The sequence below is a fragment of the Urocitellus parryii genome, chromosome 1, assembly GCF_045843805.1.
Source record: "Urocitellus parryii isolate mUroPar1 chromosome 1, mUroPar1.hap1, whole genome shotgun sequence".
Taxonomy (NCBI): Eukaryota; Metazoa; Chordata; class Mammalia; order Rodentia; family Sciuridae; genus Urocitellus; species Urocitellus parryii.
In genome coordinates this window covers 212,067,276-212,089,523 of record NC_135531.1, presented here as the reverse complement: position 1 = coordinate 212,089,523, position 22,248 = coordinate 212,067,276, and the positions used below count along the sequence as shown (strand labels likewise).

The 22,248-nt window shown below is 41.6% G+C and overlaps 1 protein-coding gene across 1 annotated transcript in view; it reads left to right on the top strand.

The window, feature by feature from the left end:
• Nucleotides 1–779: 779 nt before the first annotated feature.
• Acvr1 (activin A receptor type 1) overlaps nucleotides 780–22,248 on the top strand; it is a 121,284-nt gene continuing 99,815 nt past the window's right edge. Inside the window, exon 1 of the mRNA XM_026401468.2 lies at nucleotides 780–845. The gene's annotated coding sequence lies outside the window, so the exon portion shown is untranslated. The remainder of the gene's footprint in view (nucleotides 846–22,248) is intronic.

Below are 22,248 nucleotides of genomic sequence, written 5' to 3'. Positions count from 1 at the left end.
CAGGCGGCCAGCCACCGACCGGCTAGACAGCGCCAGGCGCGCCGGGGGCGGCGCGGTCAGGCTCGGCGGGGCTCGGCGGGCTCGCCCCGGGCCGGGCGCCTGCAGGGGGCGCGGGGACGGCCCCGCCCCGCCGCCTTCCCTCTCCCTCCCGGCTCCCTGGATCCGCGCCGGGAGGAAATGATGTGTTGCTGCCTGGTTAATCACAGCTCCAGACACTCATTGGCCGAGCGCTCCGCAGCCACTTCCTCCTCCTCCTCCCGCTCCTCCCGCTCCGGCTCCTGCTCTTTGCAGCCGCCGCCGCCGCAGCCTACCCCACGGCGCTGGGGGAACTTTTCTACTCTCTGTGATCGTCTCCCCCACCGCCCCCGGGGCAGCCCCCACCCGGCGCTCCCGCCCAGCCCGAGGCCGTCCTCCCGGCTCGAGCCTCTGCGCCTCGGGAAGTTTATTCCGCCCGCCCTCCTCCCCTTCCTCCTCCTCCTCTTGCTCTTCACCCCGCCTCCCCTCCCTCCCCCGGCTCTTTCCCCCGGGTGGCTGCCGCTGCCGCTGCTGCCGCTGCCGCTACCAGCCTGTTCCTCCGCCAGCCGCGCCGGCCCGAGGCTGGGAAGCCCCTGGCCCCACACGCCGCTCCGCTGCAGCCGCCGTCGTCGCCGTCACTCGCGGCCGGCCGCCGGCCCTCGGCCCCGCAGAGTTCCGGGCTCCCTCGCCGGCTGCACCGCCCCGCCCCGCCCCGCGCCCGCCGGGGCCGCCCGCCCCGCGCCGCCCCGCGCCGCGCCGACCTGCAGCGCCCGGCTGCCTAGCGCACTCCGCCTCCCCCGGCTCTGCCCCTGGCCGCGGCGGGACCAGAGGTGAGAGCAGGTCGTCGGCCGTGCTGCGGGAGCCGGGAGGATCGAGGGAGGAGGGAGCCTAGCGGGAGAAGAGGCAGGGTTGGGGGTGGGAGGGTGGGCGTCTGCGGTGCCTCCCCCTCGCTTTCATTCCTTTCTCCCCCAAGCTTGATCCCCTCTCGGTGGGGGGAGCAGTCGCGGAACAAAACTGTCTTGCCTTGGGCCTGAACTGCTGGTGGGATACGGACGGGGAGGGCAGAGGCATGGAGCAGGGGTCTCGGCTTTGCACTGGGTGTGTGTGTGGGTGTGTAGTGAACTCCTTCAGGGTGTGCGCCTCAGACTTATAAATCGATCTGGCCATTCGGCCACGGGGCTCACCTTCCTAGCTGAGCTTGATAGAGAGTAAAGAGATGGGCGAATCACCCCCACCCTCAAAATATCCATCCCTTCCAAGAGGAATTTTCTGCTGGAGAGACAGCCAATAAACTCTGCTCAACTCCCTCCCTCCCTCCGTTCTTCCTAGCTGCAGTTTCAAAAAGCTTCAAAGCCAGGAATGTGGGATTCATCTTCCGATCCCCAGAAGGCAAATGTGGTTACAGATGTTGCACGGTACTTTGCCAAGTTTAAAACCCTTCCTTCAACACTGTAACCAAAACAGTGAGGCTAGAACCTTGGGCGCGCTGGGGAGAACTGTGGGCTTCTGAGGCCGCTGGATTCAGACTTCCGTCGGGTTCTAGACTAGCTCAGCTCTGTCCAGTTTGTGCCAGATGCATCTCCCACCCTCTCCCCATTTTCCCTGGTGTTTTGAACGCTCCTTGCATGGGAGGGAAGCTGTGGAAGAAGCTACTTGAGGAAGAAGACATTCCACTTAGCAGAAGAAAAGTCTTAGGTTAAAAAGTTGTCATTAATTGGACTTTTGTAGAGAGGTAGAAGGTATAGAATGGATTTGTTCCTTTTATTTATTTATTTTTCCTTCTCTATTTTTTGAGCCATGGGAGATAGGTCTTAGAGGATGGGAAAAGGAACCGACCCTAAACATGTTTTATGTATTTGTGAAGAGACCCTCGAATGGAGACATTATCCATTGATTTTAAAGAATCCTGTCCCAGAGATACAGACTACTCTGACAGCCCAAGGGAAGGCGGTGGCAAAAAATAGACACCACCTCCCTTTTCCCCCAAAAAAATTCTTCCTGGAAAGGTGGTGTTAAGAAATTTCAGAGATGGGCTGATCCAAGTGGCGGGCCTTAAATGGAAACACTATAGTATGTCCTGGCACTTGTCTCTGGAGGTGGGTTGCTGGCCAGGGGCCCAGGCTTGGGCAGCCGGCAGACACTAGACTTGTGCTGACCTCAGACACCAGCTTGCCATGCAGCTTTACAATGTGCAGACTGCTTAAGTATGAAATATGGGCCTCACCCTTGTCATTAATGGGGACAGTGGGGTCAGAAGGTTATTTTAGGACTGGATAGGATCTAGATCACCATCTCCTAGGATCAGATCATTTTGTGATTCAGTTAGTTTTGTTTTCTGGCCTGGAATTATTTTTTAAAAATGGAAGTATTTTTAATTTGATGTATGCCTTAATTTGATGTATTTTGTGTTGAAAATAGCATTTCTTCTGTCACCCCTGATGCAAGTACTCAAAGGTGGTGAATGATGTTGAGATAAATTCTGGGTAGATGACATATTAAGGACTGGCTATGCACAGATTGGGTTCACACTCTTGTTTTCCACCTGTATTGCTGAGTTTAATTTGAAAAGGAGAGAGTGGTTTTCAATAAAACTTGATTTAGGTAGTAGTCTTACAACTTTTGTGCCTTGGGAGAAAGTGATCATCTAAGTAATTTAAAAGAGTGTTAAGGATGCAGAGTAAAGATACCATGTTCAGAAATGGAAAGAATTTTCAAAGTGAGAAATTTAATTCGATTAATAGCATTGTGAATTTTTTTTTCAAAGTAGTGATTTATCAGATTTTATTCTTTCAACTATGTTTGGAATAAGAGAGACTGAATCAGTAAATATAGTTTATGCCTCTGTCCTAGCCAAGACTCAACTGGACTAGTCCTGTGGAGATCTTGATAAGTTTCTAGGTAATTCTTAGGGTTCGATTGAGTATCTAGTCTTCTAAGGGAGGAGGAGACAGGACAGAAATGGATTTGAAAAATGATCCTGTTCTTCAAGGTCACAAGGTGAAGATGGAATCAATGCTGGACTGGGAGCTGTCCTTTGTGGCTTGTTTGGCTGTTGGATCCTTGTATCTTGATTTATTTTTATGAGAGGAGATCTCATGCCCAAGTCATTAAGAATTAGGAGAAGCAAGCCATTGATGGTGGGCAAAACCCTTTGATATGTGTGTGAGTTTAATGACAGGATAATTTGGGGGTGTTGGATATGAGCCAGACACTGTTCAGCTCTTCACATGCACTTTTTCACCTCATTTTCTAAAAGCACCATATGCTTTATTATTATTTTACCCTTCTACAATAAGAAATTGAGGCTTGGCAAATTTAAATGGTGGAGTAGAGATTTGAACCAGAGGTCTGTGGTATTCTGGAAAACTTGTTCCGGGCTACTCTTGCCAGTGATTACTAAACTTCATGTATTCACACACTGTCTTCATGAGTTTTCCATAACTATGTCTCACTTAGTCTTTATTTAATACGTTTTTTATAGCATCAGTCCACCTTTTCTTTAAAAGAAACAAACAAAACAAAACAAAACACTAACTGTATCTTTCTAAGAGGTAACTATCTATTACTGCCATATTTAGAAAGCCAACTCACTTTTTGGGAATAGGAGGTGATCTTCAAGATGCATTTATACTTGTACCAAAACCTCAAATTCAGGATAATGATTACCTGGTATGTGTGTGGCCTGGGATAAGGGTGGACAAGGTAGGCAGATGATACAGTATCGGTGATGTTCTGGTTTTTGGGTTGGGTGTTGGGTTCATGCATGCTGATTTTATTTTTAGACTTTATAACCTACATATGTGACACATACTTTTTTTTTATAAAATGATAAAATTAAACACATTATTAACATAATGATTACTTGGGGAATATTTTACTGCACTCTGCCAACTATAGACAGCTTGGTGTCTTGTATAAAGTAGGCACACAAGAACTATTGGCTGGTTAAGAAGACTCCAGGTAATAATTTTAGAGCCGGCTGATTATTTGTTATACTTGAGTAAAGCTGAGGTACATCGCTTTTTCTATTGTCTCCTCCTTCCACTCTCATATCCAGTGTTATGTCTGAAATAATGGCATGGGCTGCAGTGGTGTTTCTCCTGAATTCTCTGCTGATGTGGGAGACATGATTGGGTTGCAGCTGGCACTTCTCAGCATCACCTTGTCTTATATATCTAGTACTTGGGATGGGGCACAGAGTGCTGTTGTGAAGTGTTAAAATGCTTTGGTTTTTACCCAGGGGTAAAGTGACCATTCAGAGCTGGAAGTGGTATTTAAGTTTAAGCAGTGACTGGGTAAAATGTTAACAACATTAAACTGGTGAGGCTGGGAAATAAAGCCATCAGAGGTTTTAATTGGAATCCACAGAGTCCCCTGTTTTATTTTCCCAGGCAAGTATTGGGCACTGTGGCTTTATTCCTGGAAATGAGGATTTGGAATTAGGCTTCCTGGTACAAAATGCCTTCTTTGATCTTTTGGAATGAAACTTTGTGTCTCCCCCCCCCCACACACACACACCCTGTGGCCAATTCCAGCTCACAGAAGAACCAAACAGAAGATTTCCTTCTTTTTTAGCTGTTGACCATAGACTGCTCTTGCTTGCTGTGCTACTTTAAGAATCAGAAGTTCCAAACCAGGATCTGTCTGTTGGAAAGGACATTTAAGTGAAAATACTCCCTTTTGGAAAGAGCTTCATCAAGTTGGTGTGGTTGGCACATCATGGCCTTTGGTTCGTAGGAGAGGTTGGTTTGGCACTCAAAACTGACTCATAAGAGACTGAGCAGACAAAGAATTGTGGGGGAGGTTGGTGATATAGCTCAGGGGCAGGGCACTTACTTGAGGTTTTGAGTTTGATTGCTAGCATAGCATGAATAAAAGAAAGAAAAAAGAAAAACCAAACCGAACCAGAGACCCATCAGCTTTCTTTTTAAAGGTAAAACAAATATACCCCTGCCCAATATTCACGTTGACTGCACAGTCAAGTAATATGCTTGTGCTCTTCTAGGCAGATCTGGAAATCTGAGCTTGTTTATAAGTCTGAAGGCTCTTATGTGATCCATGAGAACTTTATTTTCCGGAGCCACCATTACTCTGTTGTTTGACTTTTGGGTTTTCAGTCTCTGACCAACATTCCACTTTGCCTGTTAGAGTTGCCTCATTGTTTACTCTGGGTATCTGGCCTTTATTTCTGTGACTGGGAAAGTAACTTTAAATTCAGTCCTTTCTACATTTTGTGGAAGTGGGTGCAGTAGGTGAATATTGTTTGGGGAGGGATGGGGTGAGGTGAGGGGCTGCATGTAGCACAGGTGTCCTGATGGATCTCCAAGAGGTCAGCTGTCTTTCATCCTGAGTCCTGGCCTCGGCTGCCTAGCCCTTTGCATTGCGCCCCCCCCCCTCCCCATTTTGGGGAGAGCCAAATCCTTCAGGGATCAGAGTAATTTCATTGCCAGCAAGAAAGCATGTTGATCTTGCCTTTTGACAGTCTCCTAGCATTTTATCATCCCCACTCTTCATTCTGGTCCTTGATTGAGCTCTCTGAGGGCAAGAACTTCAGCTTATTCATTCTTCCATTTATTCTTTCGATACAGTTCATTCCCCTTCACCAATTTAAAGCCTTTCCAATTGTCTCACTGGGCTCCTTGAGGGCAGGGACTGTGTCTTATTCATCTTTTGTGTATCTTTTGCACCTAACATAATGCCTGGCCGAGACCACACAGCCAATAAATCGTTTTTTAATTGCTAAAAGAATGAATGGATGATTATGTGATAGGGGAGCAAAGGGATGCTGGCTTCTAGGGAATCAGTGAATTCTCAGAGAAAATGATAATAGTCACTGGTCACTGTGGTCCCAAGCATGAGTGTGAAGCAGGGAGAACAGACACTGTAGGTAGAAGGAAATGTATTTGTTTACCCACCCCTTTGTGCCTTTTTTTTTGGTACTGGGGATTGAACCCAGGGCAGGGCGCTCTACCACTCAACTGCATCCTTAGCCCTTTTTATTTCTTATTTTGAGATAAGGGTCTCCCTAAGTTGTTGAGAGTCTTGCTAAGCTGCTGAGGCTGGCCTCAAACTTACTATCCCTTCATTTCAACCTCCTGAGTGGCTGGCATTACAGGTGTGTGCCATCTTGCCTAGCCTCTCTTGTGCTTTGCTCTAACTCAAGTCCTCACTCCTGCTAAGCATATTCTCTACTACAGAGCCACATCTACAGCCTGATGCACCCTTTTTTAATGCTTAATCATAACTTGTACATAGTGAATATAAACATTTATCGTATTCATTTCAGTGTTTGTTTCATTTTTATTTTTATATTTAAGGGAAAATTTTCCATTTTGGGGAAGAATTTCTCAATTTATTTATTTATTTTTTATAGTTGTAGATGGGACAGCATGGCTTTATTTGTTTAGTGTTTATGCGGTGCTAAGGATCGAACCCAGTGCCTCACACATGCTAGGCAATCGTTCTGCCTCGGAGCTACAGCCCCAGTCCTCAACTAATTTTTTTATAGCCTATAGAGCAAGGAATCCTGTGTATGGCCGGGCCCCGAACACTTGGTGAATTGACTCATTTACTCCAATTTTCGCCTGTGGTATAACTTGTCAAACAGTTGTCATAGCACAGAGAGGTAGGCAGTGCTTATGTCAGAGGTGAAAGAATGTGCATGATCTCTTTGGAAAATGGATGGAACCCAAAGTAAACTCCTCTTCAGATAGGTTTTAATGGCTGATTTGAGTGGGTATCACATAGAACTTTTCAACTTGAATACATAATGACTAGGCATTTTGATCATCTTTGAAAGTCCAGATCAGCCATTCATAGTCACCAGGCATCATTGATGCCATTGAAAAAGAAGATTTTTGTAAGTTTAAAAAAAATTTTTTTTTTAGATATTCAGGGAAGAATTGTTGATTGAACCACTAAAAACAAAACAAGAACAAAAGCAATAAAGCTCTTGGGTTTTATAAGAAAAGGAAAAAGAGGACAAAGGAAGTAGCGGGTGATGTTGGACGAAGCTGGATGTTTAAAGTGGGTTGATACTTGGAGTTTGGAGAGTGGGTGCTGAGAAAAAAAGTGTAATAAAAAGAACTTGACAGGAATGGAGGGTATGGGTTGAGATGATATTTTAAAGCATGTTGTGAGTCTTTCACTATTGCAGCTACTGATAAGTGGTGCTATTCGCTGGGCAAAAATATAATGTGCTTGACTATTCTTAAGTGGTAAGTTAATGCTTATAAGCAAAAATCTCCAAGAAAGCTGGATATTTCTGTCTCTTCTTTATGCCAAGGACTTACACAGTACAGAAATGCAGGTAGGAACAGTCAGGAGAAAAGGATAGATTATTATCTAAAGTGACCCTCACCTTCCTTTTCATAAGTAAGGAAAATGGTTAGGGACAATGTGCCAAAAGATATTTTTCACATGTTTTTCAAACTTGAAGAACCTGAACAGTTGTGAGCAATAGGTGGCTAAAACAAAAATATTTATTGGTATGGTCCAGTTTAAAAAAAAAAGGAAAAGGTTAATTTTATTTCAGTGATTTTAGAAGACGTTTGACTCTTGGCAATGCATTTTTCATTATAAGCTAATACATACACACTCATACATGCTTATTAAAAAATAAAGCTGAATTACAAGTTCCACAAAGCAATATTGTAATGCTTTCTGTTTTGTATTCACTTTTTATTAAAAATTCTGATACCTATCTACTAAGTTGATTTTACAATTTGCTAATGGTTCATAATCAGCAGTTCGAGAAAAAAAAAAGTAACCTGGGTGTTGTGGAAATTAAGCTTAATTTGTTTATTGAATAGCTGCTAATCTAGATGAGGATATTGTTTTTCATCAGTTCTACAGAAAGGCCTCACCCCTATGCATCCCCTCCCCCACCAATTCTTTTCTCTGTTTTAGGGTCTTTGCTTGTTTCTCCAAATCAGATTAAAGTGACTAATATGTGTTTTGGACCAGCTTCAAGAGTGCATTATCATCTTGATCCCAATCAACATCAAAGGTGGGGCTGATTGACTTAAAATGGTGGCAGGAGCCCTTAGCTCCCTGTTGATTTAGATCATATTTGAATAGAATGGTGGTTTTCAGTAATAAGGGGAAAGCAGGAGTACCTGCTAGCATCCAAAGGATGAGAGGGTGAGAGGGAGGTGGGGAAGATGACTCCAGGTATTATTCAGAATTGTAAAATGGAAGGTCAGTTGAGACACCTCTTTATATTCAAAGACATAAACACTTAATTTTTGTCAGTTGTCCCTCCTAAAATTTTTCTGTTTTCTTGCTCCTTCATCTTCCTGCTCTTCTTTATCTTTCATTTACTGAGCATATAGTATGTCTTATTGTGCTTGGGACTGGGCATGGGATTTTGCTGAGCAAAACCAACTGGATCTTTTTTTTTTTTTTTTTATTGGTAGCCATTAAGATCAAGTTGGTTGGTGGATGTGTAACCAACTTGATCTTAATGGCTACTTGAATAAAGCGTGAAGAATTATATATCTAACTGTACATGGCAGAGCACTGAGTATCTCAGTCCCAAGATATAGAAGGATAAGGATTACGCAGCACCTTTGAGGAAGTATCTTGTTTGGCTAGCTTTTGAAAGAGGTATCATTTTGATATTATCATTTTGACAGGTATCTGTATATATGTAGGTTGTAGACTAGGCAACATTCTAGAAAGAGGGAATGGGGCAAATAAATGAGGTAGTTGGTTTTTGTTTAGGAGCCGAGTTATACAAAACAGGTGTGCCTAATTTTAATCACCAGAATCAGACTCCTGTCTTAAGATGCAGCTTCTCAGGGAGTCTTGCAAGATCTCAGACAATTGGAAGGAATGGCAAGCTTTATGAAGTGATTTGATTGTGTGGATTATATTAAGCTGAAAGCCACAGAAGGAAGGTAAGGAAGGGAGATTTGGAGTTACACTAGGATTTCCTTGGAATGCCAGGCTGAAGGTTAAGATAATGGAGGCCTTGGTTAGGTCCTTACTTGCAATATTTCATTGAATTCTCATACCCCACTCTATGAAGTAAGTACCTAGACTTGCTATCCTCCTTTTACAGGAGGAAAAACTGAGACCCAGAGAGGTGATGTAACATGTTGGAGATCATACATCTGAACTTTAACCCAGGCTGTATGTTCCCAAAGTAGCATGCTCTCTAATGGAAGTGGAAAACTAGCAACCCTGAGCTGAATGCACCTGAGTGTTGTATTTTGTTTGCTATTGCATTTTAAATGTTTTCTTAAGGAATACTTGACAGTATTTAAAAATGAGGAAATTTCCCATGAAAAAAATCTAGATTTCCAGCTGCTCCTGTAACATTGAAAACATCCGTAGCACTGAGACCTTGTTCCTGCAGGAACCTTCCAGAGCTTTTGATTGTGTCTGTCAGGGGTGACATGTGCATTGTACTTGCCACAGTCCCAGTTCTTCCTGTTTTCTCTCCTGCTGAGGCCCAGCATTAGTGGCTCCTTATTGTATATACTTGTGGTATTTTTCTGTTCTTTCCTCCATCCTTCCCCCTACCTCTGCACAGCTCCCATCCGTTACGGGGGATTGAATCCAGAGGTACTCTACCTCTACCACTGACTATATCCCCAGATCTTTTAATTTTTTTTATTTTGAGACAGGGTTTCAAAATAGGAAAAAACAGCTCTAGGTAACTATCTTCTGTATATTAAAGGTTGGGATTGCCAAATCAAAAGTCATTTGCACTTTATACTTGAAATTTCAACACTGTTTGTACCTTGAGTGTATTTTCTTTGCTACTGTGAGTGTGTATTTTCCATGTGGTACTAGGGATTGAATTCAGGGGTGGTGTAATACTGAGTTGCCCAGGTTGGCCTAGAACTTGTGACCCTCCTGCCTCAGCCTCCCAAGTAGCTGGGATTATAGGTGTGCAGTGCTGTGCCTGGCTGGTTTATTGATTGATGGATGGATTGGAGACAGGATTTCACTCTGTTGCCCAGACTGGCCTCCAGTTTCTGGGTGCAAGCATTCCTTCTTTCTCAGCCTTTCAGGTAACAGGGACAACAGGGACATCAGTCCACTGTCCTCAGGTACTAATTTTTTTTTCTATGAATATTGAACTATATTCTCTATTGTGCATGTTTTAGTTCTGAGTTGCTACATTCCTTTGAAAGGCATACCTTTGTGTATGGTAATTAATTTAACCAACCTTTTGTTGTTACTTTAGGTGACATTATATATTACAGTGCTTCAGTGACTAACTTTACATATTTCATATCAACTTTATTATTTGTGGTTTTACTCTCTGTGTTTCCAGTTACCAGAGGTCAACTGGGGCCCAAAAATATTAAATGGAAAATTTCAGAAATAAAATTTATAGATTTAAAATAGCTTTTATCATACCATATTATTATAATTATTCTATTTTAATCTTATGGGTTAATCTCTTCCTGGGCCTAATTTATAAATTGAACTTTATCACAGGTAGGTATGCATAGGAAAAAACAGCTCTAGATGACTATCTTCTGTATACCAAAGATTGGGAATTGCTGAATCAAAAATCGTTTGTACTTTATACTTGAAATTTCAACATTGTTTGTACCTTAAGTGTATTTTCTTTGCTACCGTGAGTGTGTATTTTCCGTGTGGTACTAGGGATTGAATTCAGGTATAATACTGAGCTTTATCTCTGCCCGTTTTATTTCTTAATTTGAAACAGGGTCTTGCTAAGTTGCCAAGTTTGGCTTTGAACTTGTGGCCCTCCTAGATCCTCCTACCTCAGCCTCCCAAGTTACTGGAATTACAGGTGTGTTCCGCCATTCCCAGCTGAATTAGTTTTTTGATTAGTGTTTAAAGCAGTGTGGTATGGTGTGAATGAGAGCACAAAGACTCTTGCAGTGTATTTTTCTGTTGTAAACCAATTGTGTGGCCCAGGAATGTAATTTTCTTAACCTTTTTCTTCATAGTGCTTTTCCTTTCCTGTTTGTCTAGAAGGGCACAGACTCAGTTATTTCCAAAGTTTAATAATGCGTTGATTCTCTTTCAGTCTCTTTTTTGGTTTTTCCAGTAAATGGAGCTTGATTTTTTTTTTTTTTTCCCTCTCTCTATGCATAAGTTTGAGTCTTGAAGAACTCTGGGCTTTGGAAGCCTTGCTAACCACAGCTTTACTTTGATTGTTTTAAAGCACTGTGTCTGGTTTTTGCCTTATGTTAAAAGCAGAGCTTATATGGCTAATTATCTTTTTTTTTTTTTTAATATGGTGAGTGGTAAGTAGGCATTTAGTGACCAAGAAACTTGTATAGTCAGCTTTTTATTATTGATCAAGAATAGAGGCAATGGATTTTTAGACTTAGGGTAAAAGTTTTATTTTTATAATAGCTTTAAAAAAAAGCAGTAGGTTTGTGATAGACAGTCTTTAAGAAACAGCAAAATTTTATTTATGAGTTTGGAGCAGACCAGAGCAGACAGCTTTTGATGTATTCTATAATGTGAAGAAGGTAAAATAGTGCTTGCTTGAATTTTTGAAATATTTAATCAGTATTCTTTAACAAGATAATTGGATTTCCTGGTGGTTACCAAATTAGATATATTTAAAAATTTAAATTCAAGTAAACAACATTATATAAAATTCATGTTTATTCTCTATACTGCATTTCTCTCTCTCTCTTTTTTTTTTTTTTTTAAGAATTGGCTTCCCTTAAGCTAAGTAATATATTTGAATTTTTCATTTGATAGATTTGGAAATTTTGGGTTGCTAATATAAATTTTTCTGGAACATTTTTGAGCCCTTGGTTATACTTATTTAAAAAAAAGTATTTACTGTCTTTAAATATACAAATTTATTCATCTAGCTAGAGTAGCAAAAAAGGAAAAAAACACACCTAAATGTTCTATCATAGAGGTTAGGTTTTATTTACATACATGAAACATGGAATCATATTTAATTACTAAAAATACTATTTTAGGTGAATTTTTAGAGACAGATTTCACTTTAAAAGTTACTTTCTCAAAGAGGCTTTTTCAGCTATTCCATCTAGATAGATCCTTAACACTTTTTTTTTTTTTTTTTGTATTTTACATGTACTACCTATATATACTGTCAGTATATCTATGGGGTAAATAAATACCCCAACGAGAACAGATACTTTGTTTAGTACAGTGTGTGTGAATGTGTATGTGTGTGTGTCCTATGCCTAGTATACTTCCTTATCTATAGGAGGTGCACAGAAATTTTTGGAATGAATGATTGACCATGAAGAGTACAGAAAATAACATTTGAGTAGAAAAAGCAAGACACTGAAAACTGCATAATTCTATTCACATAAATTATGCACAATTCCATAAACATAAACATAAAATGTAGTACTTTCCAGATCTGTGGTTATATACATATGGATGTAGAGGAGAAGAAAAAAGACTAGCAGGAAACAAACTGAAATGTTAACAGTTAGTGTCTGTGCTGTGGGTCATGCATAATTTTGAAGAGAATCTTAAATATAAATGAGTGAAGTAAATATTGGAAGATTATGTCACCTCCATAATGTATTTTACCCCTTCAGCGTTAAAGGTGGTCACCTTACCTAAAATGATGTATTACAATGCTGTGGCCTTTCCTCCTCTGGAGTAAAATGTACTGTATCTTTGTAGTGTGACAGGTTTTATATCTACTTTCGGATTAAATTATGATCTGAGAGTTGCACTTTTGATAAACTGGTTTTAATTTCACATCAGTTGAAGCTAAAGGGTAGGGAAAATATATTAGATCTGGTACAAGTGTCTAATTATAATTATTGACACATTTTCAAATGCTCTCTTAAGTGTGATACATGGCCCATGATTTTGACAGCTGTGACTACATTAAACCTGGTAGAGTAAGTACTCTTTTCACAAAGGTTTGTTTAAACTTAGAATTGTCAGAAAGATTCTCTGTAAAGTGGATGATCATAGACTTAGAGGTGAAATGGTGGTTCATATCCCACTGTGCCTGGTAGATTTTAGTCATTGATGTTAATCAGAAGATTATCTGGGTTTACTTTTTATTTCAAGAAAGCTGGCATTTTAATTTTTCTACAGTGCAAAAATTATGTGATGCTGTTCTTTTGTGATTTGACTCTGAAATGCTAACATTGATTCTACTTATTTTTTCCTACTGAGGGTTCCAAGCCACATAACTCCAAACCAACAGACTTGATGTTGCATGACAGTTGTCTTTTCTTTTTGCTTTGTCTGCCTGCCTACCTGCCTGCCTGTCTTATGCTGGGGATTGAACCCAGAACCTCATACCTGCTGAGCAGGCACCCTACCACTGAGTTACATTCCCAGCCCCAGCCTTATTTTGTAAGTCTTCCTGGTGTTATATCCTTTTCTGGTGTTCTTTCCTTCCATTTATCTAAGTTTAGTGAGTAGCTACTGTATGCCAGGCACTGAGCACATAGACAAAAGAGTGCTCAGAAAGCTTAGTTTGGCAGAGGCAGAAAAACAACCTAGATATAACAGAATCACCAGAATAGGGCTGTAAACATAAAATGAAATTGGATGCAGGGGCTGGGAATGAGGTTCAGTGGTAGAGCACTTGCCAAGCATGTGCAGGGCCCTGGGTTTAATCCTCAGCGCTGCAAGAGAAAAAAAGAAAAGGAAGAAAGAAAAAGTTGGGATGTTCTGTAGTTTTGTTTAAGAGGTCACCAAGGAATGTTTTCCTAGGGGAATGATGTTTTTGAGCTTCTTATGATGGTGGAGTAGGAAGTTATGGGATTGCGAAAAGATCGTCTAGTCACAGAGGCTTACAGGAAAGAGACGTCCTTTAAAATTGAATCTGAGCAGAACCTTGCTATTCAAAGTATGGTACTTGGAATAGTAGTGATGACTTCATTGGAAAATCAGAGTCTTAGGCTACTCTGAATCCTACATACGGGAATCAGCTTTGTAACAGTATCCCCAGGTGACTTGAATGCTTCTAAACGTTTGAGAACCATTGGGACTTTGAGTCTAGGAAGGGGTAAAAAGTGAGAGAACTGGGAAAATATAAACCACCTAAGGAGGTTTTGTTTTGCTTTTTAAACAAGCATAAAGTTGTTAATGGATAAGTAACATCAATTTATATTTTCCAAAATTGTCTAGCAGTCCTTACAAGACAACAGTTACCAAGGATGTTTCTTGAAACCTAAATCATGCTTAAGGTGCGGCACAAAAAATACTCCTCAATTCCAAGACATGCAGGACATTATATCCTTCTTTCAGACAATGTGAAATGTACATTGGAGGTTCTAAAAAGTCAGTCTTGGGAAAAGTCATTAACTTAATCATACTGGGGTATCCCTGGGGTCTTCCAAATCTGTTCCACAATTGAACCTTATGTAGCCTTACAGCTGTTAGCACCCCAACCTTAGAGTGTCACATTTTGGGAAATGGTAGCATTACTTTTCAAACTTCAGACACTTTGCCTTATCTGTAGGGAGACAGGCTGCTCTGGTTTGCTTGGGCCTCAGGGATATCCTAGGACACCAGACATTTAGTGCCAAAATCGTGGACAAACCAAGGTGAGGTGGAGATATCCTTTCTATCTGTTTACCATACACATGATTTGACTTCCTCTGTCCCAGGTGAGCTATCCCTTAGAATGCCTGTTTCAAGAGCAACACCCCCCACCCCTCCTTGCTGTCCCTGCCCCCGTTAGGGGATTTCCATATTAGGCAAGTGCTGTACCACTGGGCTACCTCCCTAGACCTATTTCAGGGTTATTTTCCTCTGTCTCTTTCTTCCTTTTAATTAATTAATCAATCAATTAATTAATCAATTAATTTTTCCTGTACTGGGGGTTCAACCCAGGGTTTTATGCATACTGGGCACTTGACAAATGCTCTAACACTGAGCTACCATCCCCAACCTTTTTAATTTTTAAAATTTTGAGTAGTGCCTCTATAAGTTGCCCAGGCTGATTTCAAACTTGTGATCCTCTGGCTTCGGCCTCTCCAGTAGCTGACAGGCATGAGCCACCATGATGGGCTCTGCAGACACATATTAATGGAATGGTTCCCACATTTCCTGTGCTCTGTTTTGCGAGGTTTTGATTTAGGTGTTCTGATTTTGAAAGGTCTCCAGGTTATGTGCATGAAAGTTGGTTTAGACTTATTACCTGTAGAAATATAGTTTTGGTGTGCTACTTATGGAGTTGTTTTAACATATGATAGAAAAAAAAAATAACCATTAGAAATAAAAGAGCCCAAATACCACTTAGGCAGCCTGTTGGTGGATCACCGGTAGTCTATGTTTCACACTTTGGGAAATGGGGAGTAGCAGTTTGGGAAAGAAAGGAGGAGGGCTCTATTGCTTGCTTGGTGACAGTTGTGGCTAGAGAGAATGGTGACAGTTTTAAGGACGTTTGGGAGGGTGAGCTGATGAGATGTGGTGACTGACAGGATCTGTGGGGTGGGGGCACAGGATGGGAGGAGGAGGATATCTGATAACTGAGGCTCCCTGTCATAGATGGTTATAACAGAATAAGAGGAATAGAGCATGCTGCAAGGTGACAGGCTCAATTTAACAAGCTGGGTTTGAGGGGTCTTGAGACACTAAGAGCTATCTAGTGGTTCTTCAGAAGAAAAAGAACAGATCTGAGAGGAGAGCTCTAGACTGGAGACAGATTAGAGCTTCTCCTGACCCTGGCAGCAGTGAAGTACAGGTGGGGATCAAATTCTACAGGAAAAAAGGGAGAGGGGAATCTGATGCCCACAGCCCCCAGGGTGAGTGCCTGGACAAGGACCCATGAGAAGAGTATAGGAACAGCTCAAGATGGGTGGGACACTAAGGAATCAGGAAGGGAAGGCTCCTCCAGGTACTCCCATCAACCAAATGGGCCAGAGCTCAAGCAGGCCATGTGCTGGTCGCTTATGATGTCACTAGTAATGCTTGTGCAAGATAGGCCTGAGGAAGGAAGCCATATAACAGTGAACTGAGAGGGAGGTACAGCTAGAGCAAGTGACTTTTTCTAGAACTTTTGACCGAAGAAGGAGCCTGGGTTGGTATGGGACCTTAGGGACTAAGTTTGGATTTGTTGGGGAGAGTTGTCGTCATCCTCTGGTTACTCATGGAGTTTTATTTCCACAAAGAAAAAAAGATGACAAGGAAAATTCAGATATTCATAGAAGAATTGCCAGAGCCCTCTGGGGCTCCATAAAATTGCTTTACTTTCTTACATAGCCACTCACCTTGTCTCTCCTTCTTCCTTGAAGCTCCCCTTGTTATTCCCTCGACACAATAATCTCAGTGTCTGAATTTATATGTTTATAAATGTCATTAAAGATTCTTTTTATGGTGATGCTCAGGCAGCATGTGATTAAGTGTTCAACCTTTGTTCCTATGTTTCTTACGTTCATGGAGGGCTCTGTAGCTTACCAAAGCAGTGCCACATCTTATGTGATCTTCTTAATCACCCTGTTCAGGAGGCAGAGCGGAAAGTAATATTATTCCTCTTTACAGGGGGGAAAAAGCCTCTGAAGTTTAAATATATTAAGGAGGGCTTGCTGATGATGAATGATTTAGTGATGGGTCCAGGATGGAATTCTGGCTTCCTGGTATTTTTTTCCATTATATTAGCTGGAAGGGTTGTCTCCATTTTTTTTTTCCCCTTTCCATTAGTTTTTAAATCCCTTGAGAGCAGCTACCACGTGTTCATTGTTGTTAATATTGACTCATCTGTTCACTGTTGCCTGGAGAACGTGGGTGATGGTGGTAGTGGGCAGGAGGACTCTTTGGCCCAAGCTTCCCTCTTATAAGATGTGTCACATCTTGACCATAACCTTGAATGCTAGACTCCCAGAAATACACCATCAAGATTAAAGAAGGCATCTTGGATTATGTAACTTTGAACTCATGTCTCATAACTGGACCCTGTAATTATCTTGAGATCAGCCCAGTAGTACTGTCTGGTATGTTTTGTAAATATTTAAAATAAACAGTTTTTTTGTTTGTTTGTTTGTTTTGTTGTTTTTTGGTGCTGGAGATTGGACTCCATGGCCTTGTGCATGCAAGGCAGGCACTCTACCAACTGAGCTATATCCCCAGCCCTTAAAATACACAGTTTTTGCCACTATGATTTTGCAACCTTTTTTTCAGATGGTCCTTGACTTATGATGTGGTTATGTCCAATAAGTATTGTAAGTCAAAAATAGCATAAGCTGAAAATGCATTTAATACAGTTAACTTAGTCTCAGCTGTTTCCCTTCATGAAGAGATCTGACTGGGAGCTGTAGCTGGCTGTCCAGCATCACGAGAGTATCCTACTGGGTATCATTACACTTGAAAAAAATCAAAGTTCATGATTCCAAGTATGGATCTACTGAAAATATGTATTACTTTTACAACTATGTAAAGTAAAAATTCATATGTTAAATAAAGCCAAATGCAATAGTGTGCCACCTGTAATCCCAGCTGCTCGCCGAGGCTGAGGCAGGAGGATTGCAAGTTCATGGCCAGCCTGGGCAATTTAGCGAGACCCTGTCTGAAAAAAAAAAAAAAAAAAAAAATTTAAAAAGACTGGATCTACTGAATTAAGTGCACATGCTGGGTACTTAATAAAAACTTGTTGTTTTGAATTGAGGGAACTACACTCTGTGGTAGAGTGCTCCTGGCTTCAATCCCCGGGACTGCTACAAGAACAATAGCAGCAAAATGAAAAACAAAACTAACAATTGCCACATCCCCACCCCCAAAACCATAAGAATCAAAAAATATAAGTTGAACCACTGTAAGTTGGTTTCTATTTTAATACCATAAGTCATCCATAAGGGCCAAAACTCTCTGGATTTCAGAGGGGCCTTCCTCTTTGTGAGATCCTTTGATGAGCTGTGTGGAGGGACATGAAGATGAATCGGTCCCTCTCACAAAACTTGTAGTCTAGGAAAGATGATTTTGTTTTCTTTTGTACTAGGAATTGAATTAAAACCAGAGGTGCTTAACTACTGAGCCACAACCCCCTCCCCCTTTTAATTTTTAAATTTTAAAACAGTCTAAGTTACTGAGGGCCTTGCTAAGTTTGCTGAAGCTGGCTTAGAACTTGCGATCCTCCTGCCTCAGTCTCCTGAGTGGCTGAGATTACAGATATGTGCCCCCCAGACCTGGTGCTGATGTTGTTTCGTAATTACTTGCAGGGCATATGTTGGGCACCTAATATAAACTTGTTTTGAATTGAGGGAGGTGTCCTTTTGGGTCATACATTCTCCATATTATCATGATGGACCACTCTCAAGTTTTTATTATTTTTAATGCTCTTTCCCCGAGACATTAAAGATTTGTATTAGAATTTGGGGGAGGGGGAATGATGAAAGAGAATGAAGACATGGAATCAGCAAGTTTTAGGACAAGAAACTCAAGGTTTCAACTGGGCAGTGAATAGTTGAAAGCAGGGAGGAGTCACTCAGGGGAGGCTGGGAACACACAGGTACTTTTCAAAGAGCACACCAAGGGGATCCAGGGTGATATAGGAGTAATTCAAATCTGGTGATGTTCTAGAGGGGAAAACTGAAGGCTGCAGGACAAAAGCTCATTATAATATATATTTTTTTCTACCTCTAGTAAAGGCTGCTATGGTGTAATTCCTTTTATAGGGTCATGTCTAAGAATCTGTAATTCAGTGTACCTTAGAATTTATTTATTTTTTTGAAGTGTCATAAGTTGGGGAAAAGGAATAAAAATTTGACGCCTTATGCTTATATTAAAATTTTAGATTCCTGGTTCATGATGAAGGAAGGAACATTGTAGTCATTAAAGAGATTGAGCAGATGAGTTCATGTTTGGTCATCAAAGAAAGTACCATTAGGAGCTTTATTCTTTTGGGAGGAGAAAAAGGCAAAATATGAGTCAGACAGAACATAAAGTCTTTTCCGTTCACTTGATTCTGCCACCCTCCTACTGAAGGACCATCGGCCCAGCAAGTGTAACTCTGCTGGTAATGGCATTTGTGGCAGACTTCATAATTTATAAAGCTCTCCCCCCCAAGACCACCTGTAGTTGCTCTGACTCTTGTTTATAAAGTGAGCACTTCTGATGAGTGTGGGCACACATGGATTGTTCACTTAGGAAAGGTGCTTTAGTTGCTTGAAAGTCCCCAAGTGCCATATGTGATTCTGATTTGAACAAGTTTCTTCTTTGTGAGGGGTCTATCAGTTGTTCCTTGGCAATTATGGAAAGGATGGTGAACCAGTCTATGACACTGGTAGAACATCAGGTTTGTTTTATAAATGACAACAGACACTCTTCTATGCATTTTGGGTTTGCCAGTTCTGGGGCAAAGCACCATGGTTCTCTTTCCTCTCTCTCTCTGCTCTTGGTCCCTCAGGTCTCCTATGTTGTGTTCCACTTTACTGGAGAATGAAACAAAATCTCCAAATCTTTGTGCACATCCAGGGAGAGTTTAACCAAAAATATGTCTATGTGAGATGGGTATCAAATGTTAGGAATAAAAAGATGCCTTAGTTATTTTTTTAAAAATTTATTTAAAGTCTTTTTAAGGTCTGTTTGATTCTTTTGTTATTCTCTTTTCCTTCCTTCCTATACCACCTGTGTGTTAGGCTCTGTACTGGCATGTGTTGGTCATATAGGTACCAAAGGGGCTGCCCCTGGCTTCTGGAGTGTTTGTCGCTTAGTGAGGGAGACATGTGACTCAGTTTTTGCATTACAGATTGGGAAGTGCAGAATGTGCAGCAGTGATCCAGAAGGGGAACACTAACCTGCTTTGGGGGGAAAGATGTAGGGAATGTTCTGACCCAGGGAGGTGCCAGGATTTTAAGAATAATTGGAACTTTACCTGATAGCATAAGAAAGGGGATTCTAGCAGAGGGACATTCTGGGCAAAGGTGGAAGGCATAAGAAAGGCATGGTTCATGCTGTGACCGGTAGGTGGTTTAGTTGAACTTCTGCTTAAGTTGTGTATGCATGGGCCCTGATGGAATGGCAGGTTGGAAAGGCTCGGGAAGGTTACATCACAGAGACTATGGTGGCCTGAATGATATAGGTCCTATTCTCAAATTCTCCTGGCTGTTGGGGAATATTAGGTAGGAAATGGATCTGATTAGATTTGGGTTTATTAATCACTGGTGTCAGTTTTGAGGATGATCTTCTAAAATTTTACCTGTACTTATTATATGCTGTCAACACAATTTTTTCTCTCTCCCTCAGTTCATATGTTGAAGCCCGAAGCCTCAATGTGATGATATTTGAAGGTCGGGCCTTTGGGGATTAATTAGGTTTAGATGAGGTCATGTAGGTTGGGTCTTCATGTTGGGCTAGTGTCTTTATAATAGACAGTAGGAGGCCCGCTGTCTCCTCCAGCATGTGGGCACACAGCAGGAAGGCTGCCTTCTGCAGGTCAGGAAGAGAGCCTTCATCAGCACCTTAATACACTGGCACCCTGGTTGCAGACTTCTACCATCCAGGACTGTGAGAAAAGAAATTTCTGTTGTTGAAGTCACCTAGTCTATGGTGTTTTATGATGGCACCCTGAGTTGATGGGAAAACCTATTATACTAGTCCCCTCTTATCAGTGGGTAAGAACAAATCTTCTAACCATGAAATTATGAAGAAGGGAAAATAAATGTGTGTTTTGCCGTCACACCTTAAAACTGCAAAAGTTATGGCCATTGTGTATAAGTGCATCACTAAAATGGAGAAAGCAGGCCAGGTGCCATGGTGAACACTTATAATCCCAGCTGTTCAGGAGGCTGATGCAGGAGCATTGCAAGTTCAAGGCCGGCGTCAGCAACTTAGGGAGATCTTGCCTCAAAATTGAATGAAATAAAAGGACTGAGGACTGGAGTATAGCTCAGTGGCGGAATACCCCTGGGTTCAATCCCCAGAACTGTTAAAAAAAAAAATGTATTCTTAGAGTCAAGTGTGTTGCATCAGAAAATCCTGAACTTATAGGAAAAACAAACAAACAAAATGTGATTTGGTACTATCTGTGGGTTCAGATATTCCTGGAGGTTTTAGAACATATTCACCCATGAATAAAGGGCATATGTCTTTTTCCCATGAATTCCTTTCAATTTGTTCTCTGTACTGGCTTTTTTTTTTTTTTCCCCTTAAGCTTAGAAATAGGCTTAAGTTTTCCCTACCATTAAACAAAATGGTTTGAATCCTACACCTTTATCAAGCTACTTCCTGAGGAATCATTGCAGAGGACCAGTCCATAGTCACTCCTGAGGCTTCCTCATTCTGAAACTTCAGAACACAACATTTATCTTTCTCTCTCAATGATCTTCTTATTTTGTGTCTTCATTAAATGTTTCTGAAGTGCCTACCAAATCCCAGTTTGGGACAAGAAGCTGGCAAGCTTCTGGGGTATGGTGACTACCCAGTGGCCTCTGGCCTCCTTGCAGTGGGTGGAGTTGTTCAGTTCATCCCCCAGACCTGCACTTGCTTTGCACTGTGCTGGATGAACCTCCAGCCTTTATTGAATTCCCACAAAGTTGAGCGATGCAGTATCTGTGAGCTCACTCTGCCTTTGGTCAGCTCTTGACTATCAGTGGTTTATTTTCTTCTTTACAAGTGAGCTTCTGTTTATCATTTGGTCATCATGTGTCTTCTCTTTTTTAGCTACACAGAATAGAGTGAGTGATGAGACCTGTTATTATTGATCCCTAATATTCCTTTTTTTTCCTCTTTTGTCGGGAGGGTTCTAGGGATCAGACCCAGGGCCTCACACATGCTGGGTGAGTGCTGTACCACAGAGCCACCTGTCTAGCACTCTGATATTCTCTTTTTGAAGCAGAATATTTTCAGTGCTTCCAAGTGATCATCACCAGCTCTGCTGCTACCCACTTTGCCATTCACACTCTGATTTGATTAAATCTTTTAAAAATTGGTATCTAGAACAAATTACAATATTTCTGGGTAGGTTTCTGTACTTTTTTAAAACTTCCATGCTTGTTTTGTATGCCCCAAACTGCTGTATTTTGTATTTCAGAGAGCCATGTTGTCCTGCCTATTGGGTATTGAGCTGCCTGTATGCTGCTGGGTTCCTGACCCCTCACTGCCTTATGTTCATTCCCTTTACTACATGGAGGGCCTTTCATTTATTTACCTTACTTTTCAGTATGTCAGATCCTGCTGATAGCAGTAGACCACTACTACTACTACTTCTCCTCCTCCTCCTCCTCCACTTCCTCCTTCCCTCCTCCTCCTCCTCCTCTCACCCCCCCCTTCCCTTCTTCCCCCTGCCTCTTTCTTTCTTTGTTTCTTTCCTTCTTTCCTGAGGATTGAACCCAGGGA